This window comes from Carassius auratus, chromosome 42 (genome assembly GCF_003368295.1).
Source record: "Carassius auratus strain Wakin chromosome 42, ASM336829v1, whole genome shotgun sequence".
NCBI lineage: Eukaryota > Metazoa > Chordata > Actinopteri > Cypriniformes > Cyprinidae > Carassius > Carassius auratus.
In genome coordinates this window covers 553331-569069 of record NC_039284.1, presented here as the reverse complement: position 1 = coordinate 569069, position 15739 = coordinate 553331, and the positions used below count along the sequence as shown (strand labels likewise).

Genomic DNA, 15739 nt, shown 5'->3' with positions numbered 1-15739 from the left:
CACAGAAGCTTCCAGAGAACAAGCCCAACAGCTCGTGACCTGAGAGACATGTTTACATCTCACAACATCCACATTAGCATGGACTCTTTGAGCAGCATGCCAACACAAAGTATATGGCTACTTGCAGTACATTCTTGCTGTACACTAGTGCCTGATACACAACAAACGAGTGTGCATTGGGAAATTTTTTTTGAAAATGTGGTAGGATCACAGAAAACCAAACTATAGATGCAAGAATAATCTTCTGAACAACTGAACTTCACTCACTGAACATGCTCATTTAGTCATCCAACCATATTTTCACAGCAAAAAAAAAAAAAAAAGGGTTTTAGTATTTTTGTCTTGATTTGCACTTCCATGAAAAGCAAATTGACTTAAGATATTAAGTCTTGCTTTTTATCCAAAAGAAATTTCAAAATGAAGATATTATGCTTAAAACAAGAAAAAAATAACCTTCAATGGGGTGGGGAAAATAAAACTTTATTCAAACGGGGAAAAAGATTAGTTTTCTTAGTCTATTGGCAGTTTTTATTTATTTTTCCTTCTCATGTAAATGCATCTTGATTTAAGAATGTTTATTTCCACTGGAAAAAAAGAAAAATAGTGAGCAATCATTTTTATTACACTGTAAAAAATAATAATAATAATAATAATAACAATAATAAAAAAAAGTTTAAATTTTTATAAGCAACTAGTTTGTTAAAAGTAACATTATGTAATGACTAAATCAACCTGATTACAACAGGTCACTGTCACAAAGCTCAATTCTATAAGAGTCAGGGTAACAGCTGCACTGTAACTACTAATAAAACGCTGTACAAGTCTTCAATCAGGGCAATGTCTGCAAAGCGACCCAGACAGAAATTAAAACACGAGCGACCCACCAGTCTGGAAATGTTGTCTCCTCTCAAACTTTCCAATCACGGCTGATAGTATTTTCCAGCGTCCTTCCTTTTGCGCACTTTATCTCCTGTTCACTCGCGCTGGAAAGTTCCTCTCACCTCCCGTATGCGTATCATTCTTCACGAGTTGAATGAAGACAGAGGACGAGGAGAGACGCGGAGACAGCCGAAGGAAGAGAGAAGATAACGGCTGAAGGTTGAAGGCAGGCAACCAATTGGCCTGGAGATCGGAGAGAGAGAGAGAGAGAGAGAGAGAGCAGGGCATGGGGAAGCACCAATGAGGCGGAGCAAAACGAATGCGAGGACGCGGCTGCAACAGAGAAAAAGAGAGAGAGGGAGAGAGAGAGAGAGAGAGAGAGAGAGAGAGAGAGGCAGAGGCAGAGCTGAGATGTGAAGCGCTTACCCTCAGCGTGATGCCTGCATCCTCGCTTTAGCGCCCAGACCTCCACCCATCCATCCGCTAAGACAATAAAGCATCTGGTCTCCTGATGCCACGGCACATGCACATGTGTGCGCGCGCGTGTGGTTGTGCGATTTGCCTTCCCTGTATTATGGACTAAATTTGCTCCATCTCTCTCTCACTCTGTGTGTGGCGTGTTCGCGTGTGTAGCTGCAGACTGTCTGCTCGCAGCATCACTGCCTCCCATAGGCCTCGCAGTCGCGTGTTTGTGTGTGCTCGTGCTGTATTTATTTGGGCTAGTTTCAGGGAATATCATGCATACGTCCATCATTAGCCTGCAGAAGAGAGAGGGACCCATTAATGTCGTCCTCACTCAGAGTCAGGGCTGTGAGCGCTGGCAGAGCACCAGCAGCGTGGAGCGGTAAGATGACTGTAAGAGAAGCAGCCAGCTCACACACACACACACACACACACACACACACACACACCGCCAGCCAAGAGATCTGCCTCCTTCCAGACAGAAGCGATGCTATCCATATATCTGCTCCACACACATCCACACAGTCTATGCGTGGGGCTGGTAAGTGAGCTGTTTTATGAATATTTTGATAACGACCCCTTCCCATTAAGTTTTTAAAACATTCTTTCTGAACGTTCAAAAATTTAAATTTTCAACGTTTGTAACAGACTTATAGCTAAAACGTTAATTGAAAGATCTTTATAATTTTGCAGATATCATGGGAATGTTTATTTTTGAATGTTCTCTGAATGTTTTATAACAAGCTAGCAGTACTGTATAAAAACGGTTACGAATGTCCAAATACGAATGTTTCAGAAAAAAAGTTCCATAAATGGTGTTAAATAATGTTTTTTGCTAACGTTTTGGGAACGTAATTCAAATCATTAAAAAAATAATAATAATAAAAAATAAATAAACTTTCCATTAAGTGGGATAACGTTTATGTTGTAAGAATTTTTTGATAATGTTTCCATTATGAAAATATTCTTTCCAGAAGTTCTCTGAACATTAATGAAACAATCTTTAAAATTTTGCAAACACTGAATGTTATTTTAGATTTTTCTCTTAATATTTTGTAACAAGTAGCTAGTAGTATGAAAATGTTTAAAAAAAGAAAGTAATTAGTCGAAGACAAAAGGCAGGGCTGGAGCCTACCCCCTGCATGGACAGGGCCAACCTGGTTTTGGTGGAGAGGATGGAGGGGAACGACAGATAAGGAAGGGTGAGTCGAGAGCTTATACAGTATATCCCTCATGTCAAGGGATGATTGGGTAAATCTAATTGTAATGTGTGACGTAGCATCAAGTCTTCCTAACAGAATTCGCGCTAAAGCTTCCATTTCTTTACAAATTTTTGAATTTTGTTTTTAGGTAAAAATTACAAAATTATATTTCAGTCAGGACAACTTTGTCAAAGTATATTTATTACAATTATATAGCATACAGTTAGTGTTGGTGTTATAGTTCTTGTTCTTGGCAAAACTCTCTACGCTTGTCCATGCAGTCATACTTAGAGCAGGGAGAGCAGCAAGTCAGACACCCCTGGGGTACAGAACAGATCCAGTATATGCACACATTTACAATTTACATGAGTTGTAGAAAATACAAAATGCATGATAGAGAATGCTTGCAATATAGTGAACTGTATGCAAGAGAGAGAGAAAAAAGTAAATTAAAGGTTCAGTTAGGTGGAGTTGAGGTTGCAGGAGGGAGTTGTTGTGCGAGCAGTGAGGCGATAGAAGAGATGCTGGAGAATGTCAATTTAAATGAACCTCTGTGTCAAAACTGAATTGGTACACGTCGGAAACAGCTGACTATCAGCTGATGCGAGCTTGACTGACATGGCCTGCCTGAACTAACGTGAGGCTTGATGTTTGGGTGATAATATGACATGTCAACATGTGATTTTTATAAGCATTATGAGCGGTTAAATGTAGCTGATGTGTGCCATTTGTCTGCATGGCAAAAAAGAAAATAAAAATAAAAAAAATCATAAAAAACTGAAAAAAGCCTATAATTAATACTGCATGTATATTCAAATATATATTCACTAGTTTATGTGCCCATATATTCTTAGCATAAGTGGTAAACAGATTTGTCTTGCTGTCTGCTATAGAGGGGCTCAGAGAGGGTATTCTACTCAAGCTCCGATTGCCCCCTTATAACAAGCAAAATTGTACAACAAAGGAGGAGCAGGGGATGAGGAGGGATGCCGAAAGAACTAACAACGGGAAGAGATAAGTCGCTGGTTTTATACCTTGGTATTAATTGGAAGATTAAATGGGCGTACTCCTCCCGAAATTCAGATTAATAACTTAGTAATAACTTAATAACTTACTAATATAAAGATGCTTTCTGTGCAACCGGACATAAGAAACTTTATTTATTATGTATATGTATTTAAACTTTCTATTTATCCAAAAAAGAATCCAAAAAAAAAAAAAAAAAATTCCACAAAAATACTTTTTTCAACATTGATAATAATCAGAAATGTTTCTTGAGCAGCAAATCATTTAGAATGATTCTGAAGGATCATATGGCACTGTAATGATGCTGAAAATACAGTATTTCACAATATTACTGTTTTTTCTGTATTTAGGTCAAATAAATGCAGCTTGCTTTGTATTTTCATGCTTACAAGATCCATAATGTCAGTCTCCATTGGAATTAGTTGTTGCTTTGAGGTTATTGTGTGCACTATAATCAGCCATCTATATACATTAGAATGTTCCAAATCACTCAGACATTCCATTTCAGCATTTGTTTCATTAGTTTTAATTATGTGGTTAAATTGCCATTCTGTTGTCAGCTCAGTTGTCATTTGCTTTAAGTTATGTGTTTCATTCATTGTAAGTTCATTATAAAATAATTCAACTTAAGAATTAATTTTTCTTCTGACAATCTGGTTCATTTATCTTTAATCCACAGATGCTGAAAAAATAAAATTATTTAATGACATTAGAAGATGTACATGATATCTGTGAACACATGACATCAAACAACTGACAGGGAAGTGATTAAAGATAAAGTGCTTGGTTTTGCATGAGATGGAGTGATTGTGTGTGGATGTGATCAGTGGGCTGTTCATCATCCTGACACTTAGTTGTGTGGTAACTGTGACAAACGCATGCAGTATCTCTGCCTCAACCAGAAAATGGTTAACATTCCACTCATACTGACACAAGAACACCTTCACAGCAGTATCTGTTTTTTATTTTGAAATAAAAAGATAACATTTGACCCGTGGGGTAAGATGGGCCACCAAAAATTGATAGATAAGTCTTTGAGTAGCATGTCGTTACTAGTGTTACTATTTAAATTATCAGTTATTGTTATTAATGGGGTTATTAGTCAGTATTTCCATGAATTTCATGTACATTTCAGACATTTTCACGTTTCATTAATACATATGGGTTAATTGAGTGCACCCATTAAATTAAATTCGTAGCGTTGTTATTAATTTACAAGTGAGCAGAAAAAAAATGGCTTGGCTTAACATAAATGAGAACATTAACAAGAAACATGAAACTCACCAAGAGCATTTACAGAGAACAACACATGACAAACTAACATGGTAAACAACAGCATAAATACTTAGACAAGGGGAACACATGACTATCAAAACCAATGAACAACCAGAACACATAACCACATGATGTGACAATGCACCAATGAGAACATGACACATATGGCAAAGGGAACAAAATAGGTATGTTCGACTACAAGTGGTGCTGTGCAAACAGACCAGTGTATGGCATCAAAATACTGTGAGAGCTATAATAGAGTAAACAACTCTGCTTGCTTTTTGCTAGGTTTTCTTTTGTCAAAAATTTTTTTACACGTTCAAAAATAAATAAGACCTCACGTTGTGTCAGTCATTTACACACTGTCCCTAAAACTAAAACTTCATAAAAAATATTCAGACCAGGTTCAATTTTCATAATTATGTCAAATGTGTTTTTGACATAATCTTTTGTATACTTGACAGCTTAAGTGCAATAATATGTGAAAGAAAACATTATTTACTTTACATAGTGATTCGCTATCTTATAGCCAGCATACTGCGCATTTGCTTCGGATGTGTGCGCTTAGAAAACCATATATCAGAAGTTTGAACAGAAGAGTATGACCGTGATAGACATCATATTCAAGACCAAACAGATGTTTCATTTTGGCTGAGTATCTGAGGCAGGGTTGGCAGGTTTTCAAAAGAAAACCCACCCAATCACCTCTCAAAATTAACCCAATTGCATTTCGAGGGGGTCATCAGTAAAAAAAAAAAAAACATGTTCCAGGGGGTAAAATACATGTTTTTTTTGGCAGTGTTCCCCTGCTAAAATTTACATTCCAGGGGATAAATATCATGTTATTGGAATCGCTTCAACCCATGAAAAAAAAAAAAAAAAAACTGACTTGGAAACACTGATCTGAGGCACCAGCTATAATTGCACAGCCATTTTCTGAAAAAGTGGGCAGGTGCAAAAGCTCATTTGCATTTAAAGATAAATACACAAAATGACATGTTTTTGCTTCTGTATTTTTTTTTTTTTTACATGGAATAATAAAATATCTGTAGGGTATTTTGAGCTGAAATGTAACATTCTAGGGACACCTGAGACTAATATTATATCTTGTAAAATTGAGCATAACTGGTCCCCTTAAAAAAAAAATGGCCAAAACATTAGCGAAAAAATTTAATTTTAATTTTAATTTAATTGTTTACTGATTAAATCTGGCTACGGTGGTGCCTTTCTTATGATATCCTTTTGCGTTAGTGGACTGACACCAAAGGTTTCTCGTGGATTGCTCGTGGAGTGGACAGCGCCTGGTGCTGAAAGCTGCAACCTCAGAGCTGTGATGTTAATGGGTAAGACAGTGAGAGGGGGGGCCCTGTGGTATATAAAAACAAAAAAATAAATCAGCCCACATTCATCAATATTGAGCAAAAATATCTGAAACATAGCTGGAAATTTAGATTGTTTGAGAAATACAGCAGATTAATGTAAATGGGTTGTGTTTTGAAGGAGTGGGGCATTCTGGCTTTGATATGAGGGGGCTGTACAGCTACAGCACACATGTATTTTAGGAACTAGGTCAGGTTTTATAGCCCGCCACACAACAGACAGCAAGCAAAAATAGACATTTAGTTCACATGACATTTGTGCCACTTACAGCTGAAGATTAGTAAATCACACATTACCATATTCAGAACATAAATTTACCATAGCAAAGACGATTAAATCATTTCATGCTCAGTAACTGGGGAAGGCAAAGTAATAAAACAACAAGCAGGTCATCTCAAGACTGGCAGTCGAAGACCTGAATAATTTCAGCTTCTGTTCGACAGGAGGGTGTGTGAGAATTTGCTTCAGCATACTATTGTGGGTTTGAATGAATAATACAAATGTATTACAATTCCTATATGCCTTTTGTGCAAGCATGGCTGATTTCATGCACATAGGAACGAGAATCAAACACTCTCGCTGTAGTGTTTTACTAGTGAAATGCAATGGGGGTCCCCGTTTAGCCCTCTTGCTAATAGCTGTTGGATGCTGGAATGATAAAGCATGCAGACTGTTCCAAAGCACAGCGACTACAGTCAACTTACCAAAATAAACATCTGTGCTAATAATGTTTCACACTCGTACTCATTCAACCCCCTAAACACACACAACCTCTCTGTCTCTCTCCTTTGCTGCCTCCATACCCATGGCATATGACCTTCTGTTAAATAGATAAAGAATGTGCTTATCAGTCATGCAAATGAGGCTGAATTCATTTTGCACAACAGATGGTCTCATAGATAATGATGATGGAGGAGAGAAAATTAAATGTCTCTTGTGCAGTGGTCATGGCAACGGAGCTTAGAGTAATATCAGTAACAAGAATGGCGCATAAAAAGGTTGTCAGTCCTGTGAATCAATGTCTAAGCCAGGGAAACCCTTGCAAGTTTGCCACTGGTCATTCTAAAGCTTCTTTTTAAGTCAAAATATACAGCATCTAACTAGTCTAGTGCTGCTGGTCAATATCATGGGAATCATTTTTATTATTGATATTCATCATATTCCATGGAACTTCCATGTTGATTGGAAATAATGATAATATCTTGGGTCAAGCATTAAGAGATAAAAACTGAATTGTATATACTGAAGAGCTTACTGAACAAAGCTGGTTTTAAACAGTCCAATCAGGACATGTGTCCAGAAATAACCTGTTCACATATTTAACGCAATCAGACAAATGGCAAACACAAATTGGACTAATTGCAAAATTCACAAAGCTGGTTTGAATCATTGAACCTGTTCAAATGTTCCACTGGTTCAACCTATGAAATATGTAATAATCTATTTACCTGTTCATCCTGGATTTTTTACATTTCAGCCAGAGCCATCCGATATCTTCCCAGTTTTTTTTTTTTTTTTTTGATGCCTTTTGTTTGAATAAGGTCATCATTCGTGAAATATGGCGGTCAAGCCTATATAAATGTAAATATGCTATATAAATTTAATTTATTTTTAAATAATCTCTACTTTAAGTTATGCTTACTTATTCACAAAAAAGTTCAATTTAATAAAAAAATATTAGTTAAATTTACTCAAAAAGGAAGACTTGTTACATCAACTTGAAATAATTAAGTTACCTTTTCTAAAACTTTGAGTATACACTACTTAATCTATTTAATTAATTTGAAAGTTCGGGTTTAGAGTGTGATTGTGCATTTAACATGGAACTATATTTAATGTTTTAATTAAAATACAATTCCATTTTAAGTGGAATAGGCTATGTTTGAGAGAATGCAATTTTTGTACTTTTGTTTTTGTTCCTTCATGGAAACTTGGCTGCTTATGGGATTCATAATACATTTTACTGCCATAACATAACATTTTTTTGAGTGAAGAAGTTTAAATGTGAACAAAAGCAGAGTGAGACCTTATTTTAGGCAATTTGATGAAATTATTATATTAAAGGCTTTTGTGTCTTCTTTAGAATAATGTGTACACTTTAATATCTAATTGAAGTTATTATCATAAAAAACTAATACTACATTGGCTGAGTAATAAATTCATAATGATGAAAATAAAATTTTAAAGTTTCTATTGTCTTACTTCAGTGATGACAGCCATACAGCAGTGTGTATTGAAGTATATGAATTTGTGAACTTGGTGAATAATCAGCTCATTTAAAGTGTTAGTTCACCCAAAAATGTAAACCATGCTGCATTTTACATCCTAGGTGTATATTACTTTCTTTTTTCAGACCAATCCAGTTGGAGAATTGCCTTTGATCTTTCAAACTCTACCATTTTAGTCAGCGGCTGCTGCCTTGCTTAAATCCAAAAGACCTTAACCCTTGTGCATTGTTCAAATTCACTACTCTTTCGTTATGTTCGGGATGAAAACATCCACTACATTCAACTGCTGTAAAATGTATCAGATAATTTATTATATTTTTTTTTTTTTTTTTTTTTTTGCATAAATCTATTAATCAGCCTCTGCCTTTTTCAAAACTACCAAATGTTTTTTTTTTTTTTTTTTTAATCCAAGATTTTAAATCTTTAATTGCCAAGTTCATAAATGATATCACTGATTTTGGGAAAAAAAAAAAAAAAAAAAAAAAAAAAAAACATTTGGTAGTTTTGAAAAAGGCAGAGGCATATATATATATATATATATATCAAAATGACTTATTTTCAATATAAAAGTAATTGGGGATGGATTTTATTTTATTTTTTTAAGACTAGTAACAAGATTGGCTTTGATGCATTTTTTAGTTTTTGTGCAGCATTAAATATTTCTCCCTTATTTGTTGTTCCTCGCTGTTTTTGCCCCATTGACTTCCATTATAACAAAATTTTTTGATTGCAAAGCCATGACACCATAAAATCATGCATTCTTAATGGTTGGTGGATTTTCCTGTTGGAAAGAGGTAAAGAAATATATATTTTTACGGTTGATCACGAGGTGGGACCATTAACCCTTTAGATAGGCCCGTGCAAAAAAGCTTAGTTTCTGACTTGTATATGGAGCCATATGGGGTATAACAGCATATTATATTGTGTGTGTGTGTGTGTGTGTGTGTGTGTGCGTGCGAGTGTGTGTGTGTGTGTGTGAGAGAGAGAGGGACCTTTATGCACTTACCTTGATGTATTTGAGAAAATCAAAATGCTATTTATGCACCTGCTGGCTTTTAATGGTGGTGACAAGTACAAACTAAAAATAAAACAAGGTACGTGGATTTAAACACTTTCATGCTATCCTGCTGGTCATTTGATGGTGAGAAGAGAATCAGAATCAGAATCAGAATGAGCTTTATTGCCAGGTATGTTCACACATACGAGGAATTTGTTTTCGTGACAGAAGCTCCGAAGTGCAACATAACAGCCACAGAACAAAAAACACAATAAGGAATAAAAAATACAAATAGGTGGGTAAGGAATGACAATATACAAATGACAATGTATGGCAGGTATATTACATTGAGCATTTATGTATGTACATGTATATTATGTGCAAAAAATTTAAGTGTACGCTAAGTATGTGTGTTAGATAAATAAGTGTAGTGTATATAAATATAAATAGTGTAGTGTGTTCCACAGTTATTATCAGCTATTCATTAGATGGATTGTCTGAGGGAAGAAACTGTTCCTGTGTCTGGTCGTTCTAGTTCTCAGTGCTCTGTAGCGTCGACCAGATGGCAACAGTTCAAAGAGGGAGTGTGCTGGATGTGAGGGGTCCAGAGTGATTTTGACAGCCCTTTTGCTCACTCTGAATAAGTACAGTTCTTGAATAGATGGGAGAGTTGAACCGATGATTCGCTCAGCAGTCCGGACTACTCTCTGTAGTCTTCTGAGGTCAGATTTAGAAGCTGAGCTGAACCAGACAGTTACTGAAGTGCAGAGAATGGATTCAATGATGGTGGAGTAGAACTGTTTCAGCAGCTCCTGTGGCAGGTTAAACTTCCTCAGCTGGCGAAGGAAGTACAACCTTTGCTGGGCCTTTTTCACAATGGAGTCAATGTGAATGGGGAGAGGGGGGATACAGGAGATGTGAATGGTGAGAGCGCTTGATTGGAGGGGTGTTCAGGGCGGGTTCCAGGAGTTGTGAGTGGTGTGAACGGTTGTTTGGAGAGACATTCAGGGCTGTTTGCAGGAGTTGTGAATGGTGTGAATGGTTGTGTGGGGAGGCGTTCAGGGCAGGTGATGGGTGTTTTTTCAAACCTGCAGTAAAACTCGTTCAGATCGTCTGCCAGTCGTTGATTCTCCACAGTGGTGTCTTGTAATTGGTGATCTCCTTTAGACTTTTCCACACTGATGCGGAGTCCTTATTTTTTCAGAATAATTCCTCTTTGCCACTTTGATCTCGTTTTCCAGTGTGTATTTAGCCTGTTTATACAGGACATTGCCCCCCTTCACATAAGCATCTTCTTTGGCCTGACGGAGCTGTCTGAGTTTTGCAGTGAACCACGGTTTGTCATTATTGTAAATTAGTTGAGTCTTTGTAGGAATACACATATCCTCACAGAAACTGATATATGATGTTACGGTCTCTGTGAGTCCATCCAGATCGGTGGCAGCAGCTTCAAAAACACTCCAATCAGTGAGGTCAAAACAAGATTGTAAATCCTGCTCTGCTTCATTAGTACATCTTTTTACAGTCCTTAATACAGGTTTAGCTGATTTTAGTTTCTGCCTGTAGGTCGGTATGTGATGAACCAGAAGGTGATCAGTACGTCCCAAAGCTGCTCGTGGAACAGAGTGAAATGCATCCCTTATTGTGGTGTAACAGTGATCCAATATATTACTGTCTCTTGTGGGACAAGTAACATGCTGTCTGTATTTTGACAGTTCACGGGAGAGGTTGGCTTTATTAAAGTCCCCAAGAATGACTAAAATGGAGTCCAGGTGTTGTTGTTGTGTCTCTGTAATCTGATCAGCGAGTTTCTGTAAAGCTGAGCTCATGTGCGCTTGCGGAGGAATGTAAACACTGACCAGAATGAAGGAGTGAAACTCCCGCGGCGAATAGAACGGCTTATGAAGTTAATGAAGAGTGTTTCGAGATTTGAGCAGCATGTCTTTTTTAACACAGTTACATCTGTACACCACCGTTCATTGATGTAAAAGCATGTCCCGCCACCGCGCAATTTCCCCGTTGATTCTGATTCGCGATCCGCTCTGAACAGCTGAAAGTCCGGCAGATGGAGCGCGCTGTCCGGTATGGTGTCATTCAGCCAAGTTTCCGTGAAACACAGAGCAGCAGAGTGAGAGAAATCCTTATTTGTCTGAGAGAGCAGAAGCAGTTCGTCCATTTTGTTAGGTAGAGAGCGGAGATTTGCCAGATGGATGCTAGACAACGGCGTTTGAAATCCGCATTTTCTGAGTCTCACCAGCGCGCCAGCTCTTTTTCCCCGTCTGCGCGTCCTCTTGAAGCGTGTGATCAGCGCAGCCGCTCGCCGACAAGAATGTCCAGCAAAACATCAGAATAGTTGAAAACCGGTGATATATCTGGAGATGTGTGTTGCCAAATTTCCAGCAATTCGTCCCTGGTGAAACTGATTGCAGGAATATAACTTAAGACAGGACAAACTAACAAAAACACAAAAACAACTGCAGAGCACGTCACGTAGGCAGCCATCCTGTATCGGCGCCAGCGAGTAATAGAGCAGCAAGCAACATGAGAAAGGGCTCGACTTGTATCGAAGTTTTAGAAATGATTATGATTAACAGATTGAGATTCATCAACTCGATCTATGGAAACAATACTGTAGCACTCTGGGGAAAAAAACAGAGAACTCGGTCTCATATGAGAGGAGAACTCCGGGCTCAGAGTAGCGCGCTCATAGGCGACCATTTTTTGGAAAAAGGGGAGCGCTGCTAAATTACCACGAGAATCACCCAAATAGCCCCTCATGCTGAGGGAAGCGATACTTGAGGTGTATAAACAAATGGCTGAAGGGAGCCCAGGGTCTAATCATCTCAAGAAAGGGAACGAAGCGTGTACGATAAGCGTGTAACCCTTATCGTACAAGATTTCAGAAAGTTTGCAGAGTCTTGCAGAGGCCTGATTGCAGAGGCCTGATAATCAAGGAGGCTCCCTCAGAAACCTGTGATCTCAGTCGCCTAATACCGCAACATGAAGCCGGATGGCTGGTGCTGGAGAGTGTTTAGTAAACACTGTAACTGAGCACTGCAAAGGAAACTCACAGAGTCTATTAGTAGACACATAACCACCAGCAATTAAATACACAAAATATATACAAAGAGGGTTACATATACTCACCCACCCTCCTGCGATGGAGCCCCACTCAAGGGGCGCCTCCTTTTAGTCTGGACCATCAGACAGGTGGAGCCTGGAGCATTGGAGACTGTTATGCGAGAGGTTTCTACCTAACCTCGATCAGGTGGAGAGCTGGTGGTTACACGGGAATTAGGAAGGGGAGGATAAAAGCAGAAGTAAAAAATCCCCAAAGTGAATGAGTAGATACCTCGGTATCACTCCGATTCGGACGAGAACGCTGCCTCGTCTAGATCATACCCCTTAGGTTCTGCTTACCCCCTCGTGACCCACGATTCCTCTAACCCCTACCCGCAGGTGGGGGGAGGAGCGCGAGTTGCGACACTAGCCTTCTGTGCCCATCTTTGATCCTCAGATTCAAGACAGGCCAGGACCCCTATGTTGTTCAGACTCAGACGTGGACCTTCGTGGAACAAAGGATCTGAAAGCAGCAGAGCGCGCCTTCGTCTCCCCGAACTTCTCAAATTGCCATCTCAACGGAAATACCGAAAAGTTCAGAAGGCGAAACCTGAGCATCGAGCAGAAAGCATTTTCTTTCCTCCCGATGTCTGCCAGGTTCATCCACAGATGTCTCTCCGCTGCCACCATAGTCCTGCCCATAGCGGTGGCGGCCTGCCTGGTAGCACGGAGAGAGATCCGTGGTGCGGTGCAGCTCAGCTACCTGATCAGAAAAAGGCCCCTGCCTCTATCCAGGTCACTTAGCAGATCAGTCTGATATGCTTGAAGCGCCAGCATTGTGTATAATAAAGCCACAGCCTGACCTGCTACTGCGTACGCCTTGCCATTTAAGCGAGATGATTTTCTGAAGGGGCTTAGATGGCAGGGAGGGAGATTAATAGAGGATGTTTCCCCTGCAGAAAGAAAAAAACTTCCACAGATAAAAATTATTTATAAATTATTTATAAAAAATTTAGCTCTTTCTACAAGGGGCATTCCCTCATAGCCGCTTTCCACCTGTATTCTCACGAGCTCATTCTCTTCCACGCCTCAGTGCAGAAAGGTCCTGAACCGCGGAAAGCAGATGGCTGCCTTTTTTTCCCTTTTCTTTCAGAAGAGAGACGAACGAGAGCAGAGCTTTTTCCATAGAAAAACGCTCACAATGAAAGCAGACTGCCTCCTCAAAGACATTGCGTGTGTGCTCTTCACCCAAACAAATGACGCAAAGATTGCATGTGTCATTGGGTGTCAAATAACGCCGACACGGATGCACACATAGTCTAAACGTTTGCTAGTTGTCGCCATGATAAACAGAGAAAGCCCTTACCATTTCTTTCAGATGCACGCTTCAAACAAAACAGTCAGTGAAGATGAAGAAGATAATGACGTGCTCTCCCGGTGCTTATTCGTAGTCGCGCCGGAAGTGATGTTGGAGGCTGTTGCCGGGCAACAAGTTGGTGTTTTTTCAATGTATGCTTCAGACACGGGTCATGATGAGATGTTCCCCAAAGCTCCCCCTAGAGGACGCAGTTCGAAGTTCCCTCGAAAGTGTCTGTGTGTTTTTGAAAGAAAAATATCCATATTCAAAATTGAATAATCACTTGAATCTAGCTTGCACTCTATGTTGTAAACGAAGCAGTTCCGGGGGAATGATGTATGAGGTCAGCTTTGTGCATGTGCCGCTCCGAAGTGATGCACACGGAAATGCAGGGGAGAGATCAAAACAAAACACCAGTCACTAATTAGAAGTACAAAACTAAAGAAGATTGTTGGAGGATTTAGAAATAAGCCAAGAGGAGACTTGTTTTCCTTTGCTAAAGTAAGGAAACCTAATTTCTTTTGATCCTTTAAACAAACGTTGGTTTTCACAAGACTCACCTGCAAATATGCAAAGTTGACTTCATACCTCATTCCCGCAGAACTGCTTCTGTGTACAACAAGATAGGCCGGCAGCCATATCACCCTGAAGCCCAAGACCGGTTTCCCACTGAAGCTAAGCAGGGCTGAGCCTGGTCAGTACCTGGATGGGAGACCTCCTGAGAAAACTAGGTTGCGGCTGGAAGAGGTGCTAGTGAGGCCAGAAGGGGGTGCTCACCCTGTGGTCTGTGTGGTCCTAGCGCCCCAGTGTAGTGATGGGGAGACTATACTGTCAACAAGCACCGTCCTTCGGATGAGACGTTAAACCGAGGTCCTGACTCTCTGTGGTCATTAAAAATCGGAAAGACTAGAGGTGTGACCTCGGCATCCTGGCTAAATTCACCTATTAGCCTCCGACCATCATGGCCTCCTAACAATCCCCATATCTGCTGATTGGCTTCATCACTCTGTCTCCTCTCCACCAGTAAGCTGGTGTGTGGTGGGCGTTCTGGCGCACTATGGCTGCAGTCGCATCATCCAGGTGGATGCTACACACTGGTGGTGGATGGGGAGATACCCCCTGACTATGTAAAGCGCTTTGAGTGCCTAGAAAAGCGCTATATAAATGTAATGAATTATTATTATTATTATTATTAAGATAGATTTAAGTGATTTTTACAATTTGATTATGGGTTTTTTTCTTACAAATACACCTTGATTCGCTACAGAAGGCCATTGTTCACCCCCTGGAGCCGTGTGAGACACTTTTTTTTTTCATGATATGATATTTTTTATATAACTCCAACTGGATTCTTCTGAAAGAAGAAAGTCATACACACTAGGATGCCTCAGGGGTGAGTAAAACACAGCATAATTAAAAATTTTGGGTGAACTAAACCTTTAAGTTCATTAGCAAATAGTAGCTGTCAAGTTAATCCCATTCTTCAATAAATAAAATTATATATAGTAAGTCATATATATGACAGAGAACTACAGTCATATGTAACTTATTTTTGTAACTTGTTTTTAGGTGTTGCTTATGGGTTGTTTGGTGGTCCACCTTTTTCTCCTAAAAAGACCAAGAACCACTGCATTGAGGCAAATGAAATATCTATGCTTAATTCCCCAAAACATTCATCAACCCCCTCAATTTTTCCTTTCAGACATAGAATCGATGTAATAAGCAAGGCCTTGCTGCCCCCTACCTGCTCATGCGCTTCCTGTTGTGGCCATTCCTCAAAGCACTTCCTGTAAGATGAGTCAGCGATTTGCTGATGAGGCTGATGGAGTGACACATGTGTCTGCCAGTCTGGCTGCTTACGTTAGCTCCTATC

At 39.3% G+C, this 15739-nt stretch overlaps 1 protein-coding gene across 5 annotated transcripts in view; it reads right to left on the bottom strand.

Moving 5' to 3' along the window:
* The window catches only part of LOC113060381 (myelin transcription factor 1-like protein), a 146173-nt gene extending 144261 nt beyond the window's left edge, over positions 1-1912 (bottom strand). For 4 of the 5 annotated variants that reach the window (XR_003278239.1, XM_026229246.1, XM_026229248.1 and 1 more), the window contains exon 1: positions 885-1912. The gene's annotated coding sequence lies outside the window, so the exon portion shown is untranslated. The remainder of the gene's footprint in view (positions 1-884) is intronic. The other variant, XM_026229247.1, reaches the window with a different exon arrangement.
* Between the last annotated feature and the right edge of the window lie 13827 nt (positions 1913-15739).